The 3,089-nt window shown below is 41.2% G+C and overlaps 1 pseudogene; it reads left to right on the top strand.

The window, feature by feature from the left end:
* Window positions 1–1,012: 1,012 nt before the first annotated feature.
* On the top strand, window positions 1,013–2,283 carry LOC137759010 (TGF-beta-activated kinase 1 and MAP3K7-binding protein 2-like; annotated as a pseudogene).
* The last annotated feature ends 806 nt before the right edge of the window (window positions 2,284–3,089 follow it).

Below are 3,089 nucleotides of genomic sequence, written 5' to 3'. Positions count from 1 at the left end.
ATTTCTCTGAAAGAAATATAAAATACAATCAGTTTCCTGAATTCCTGAAAGGGATTGCAGTTACCTTTTTACAATAAGGTTTTCCCTAAAGTTCCTGACTTTGTAAGTAGAACCCAGGCTGCATCCACTATAGAAGTGGCCCAGGTCTTCTTCTACCCTGAGAAAGTCACAAACACAAAACTGTTCAGCTCCAGCTGTTCAGCTCTACCCGATGACCATCTCCAGCCTGAATTCCCTTAGTAAACACACTCCTACACCCCTGACAGATGGGCCTTTTGTCTGGCAAAGCAAACACACAAATCTAAAATCTCCCCTCTCCTTTGATCAGAGTCCAGAAAATCTAAAAGGGCAGGTGCCACCTTATTCCTGACAGAACTCAAAGGAACTCAGTACTGCATGGAAAGACTTCTCTCTATAGATATATAAGAAAGCAGAGGCAATGCACACTCTCACATGCACTCGTGCACACTCACATTCACACACTCATACACAGTCAGAAGATGAATTGGAAGGTAGGACTTGAGGAAGTCAGGGAAAACAGACCTTATGAAACAGGAAAACTTCATGAGATGAGAGAAAATCAATAGGAATAATGAAATGTAAAATGAGATGTTAACATAAATATATATGAAAGAGGGTGGGATGTGGTGTGGAAGCAGAGGGAGGGAAAGAGGCATCAGGAGGACCAGCCTTGCCCAACTATTATTCTTGACCACAGTACTAGCAAGGTGACTGGTAAAGAGGAAAATACCTGACTGAAAAGATGAGTGCTATTTCCATCGAGGCCTAGGATTACCCACTGTGCGAGTAGGTCCAATCGGACAATATCCAAATGGTTCAGAAAGCCACCAAGTTGATCTTTGGGTCTTATAGGTCCTACAGCAAAATGTTCTGAAGCATCTGTGGCTATAGTAGCCAAGAGCATGCTATGGATGACAATATCCAGGCTTCCCCTTGGGAAAGTAACTAGCCTGTTTGTAGAGGAAACCCATATGTCACAGTTGGCTTTGAAATGTATGGTCTCCACAATCACATGACTTTTCTCAACCTAGACATGTAGTCTCAGAATGCTGACCACCATGGACAAGAAGGAAATGAAAAAAGGAAGTAGGATTTGAATATGCAGCATCATTGATAGGCAACTTCAAGGTGGGTAGTCCCATAGTGAATGATTTTAGCAAGAACCACAGACAGCAGCAGCTCAAGTTCCCCAAGGCATTAAGGTTTTTAGAATGTCCAGTCTACCTGGTGCTTCAAATTTGGTACCATATCTTAGATTTTACTCAGGCAGCTAAAGAATCTAGCCTTCCTCAACAAACTCCCAGATTCAATCCCATTATAGTAACTTCAGCCCAAAATATCCCAGCTGACCATAATGCTCCAACATATTTGCACGTAGATGGTGTCCTTCCATCTGTGATAAGAGTATGGAGGGAAATTTGATTTTATTAACACAACTGTATAGAACCAGCTGCATTCTGCTGGTGTCTCAGTATAATTGCATGCACCCTCAACAAGTCTGTCTACCTTTCCAGCCTAGGTGTGGACCCTTTGTCCTGCATCTAACCCAACAATCCAACAGCCAGGTCAGCAAGGCCACCAGAATTCTCATCTGTGTCCATCAGCTCACCATTTAGTCTACAACCACGAAGTGTTCATTCATCTGGTAGGTCACAATCATCTATGCATTAGTCAATATAATATTCAGAATATTTCAACAGAACCTTCAAATAACAGATTGAAATTCAACTTGAACCTTTGTGAAGGTTCAAGTTGAAAATAATAATTGAAAATAAATAATTATTTGATCTGTTGTATTAAAAAATAAATTAATTAAAATTTTAAAAATTAAAAATTAAAAAAAAAGAAAGAATTCTTTGAAATGGCATTTGTCTGGGCTTTGAACCTGCAGCACTTCCTCTTTTGTTGACAGCCAGACTTTACTAGAAATCAGCCAACTATTTATGTAGCTGTCAGTCCCCCAAATACTAATGAGGCAATGTTCCATATTAAACATAAAGTCTATATTTCACCTAAAGACATGAAGAAGATGAACAGGTTATGCAGAATCAGCCCACCCTTCTGATATCTACAAAATGTGGACCATCTGCTGGCTCCAAAAATATGTCTGAGCAAGTGATCACAGACTCTACACTTATTTGTTGCAATACTTCCAAATATCAAATAATGGGCAACAGCTCTACAACTTCTCCTCAAGCAGTGGTCTCCCAACCCAACACAAAGTATCCTTTCAAAATTGCAGTTTCTGACCTGAAGTTTTAACAACTGGTGTCCTCAATCTTTGAACTTTCTGAACTTTCAAATCTTCTAAACCTTCCTGATTGTTGTATACAGACAGAGTGTATTCAGCAGCTCATAGGCCAAATTTTCACACATGAGGCTAGACAAATAGAAGCATGGAAATTGAATGTTATTAGTTGTTATAGACTGTGTTGTGTCCCATAAAAATTCATATGTTGAAGACCTAATACCCTTTACTTCAAAATGTGACTGTATTTGGAGATAGTGTCTTGAAAGAGATAATTAAGTTAAAATGAGGTCATTAGAGTGGGTCCTAATCCAACATGACTGATGTCCTTATAAGAAGAGGAGATTAGCACACAGACACACATAGAGGGACCACCATATGAAGACACAGGGAGAAGATGGCCATCTACAAGCCAAGGAGAGGGGCCTCAGGAGAAACCAACCCTGAAATCAAGAATTTGATCTCACACTTCTAGCCTCCAGAATTGTACAAAAATAAATTTCTATTGTTTATAATTTTATTTATTTATTTATTTATGGCTGTGTTGGGTCTTCGTTTCTGTGCGAGGGCTTTCTCCAGCTGCGGCAAGCGGGGGCCACTCTTCATCGCAGTGCGTGGGCCTCTCACTGTCGCGGCCTTTCTTGCTGCGGAGCACAGGCTCCAGACGCGCAGGCTCAGTAATTGTGGCTCACGGGCCCAGTTGCTCCGTGGCATGTGGGATCTTCCCAGACCAGGGCTCGAACCCGTGTCCGCTGCATTGGCAGGCAGACTCTCAACCACTGCGCCACCAGGGAAACCCCAATTTCTATTGTTTAAGACA

The sequence above is a fragment of the Eschrichtius robustus genome, chromosome 2 (genome assembly GCF_028021215.1).
Source record: "Eschrichtius robustus isolate mEscRob2 chromosome 2, mEscRob2.pri, whole genome shotgun sequence".
Classification (NCBI taxonomy): Eukaryota; Metazoa; Chordata; class Mammalia; order Artiodactyla; family Eschrichtiidae; genus Eschrichtius; species Eschrichtius robustus.
This window is presented reverse-complemented; position numbering and strand designations above follow the sequence as displayed.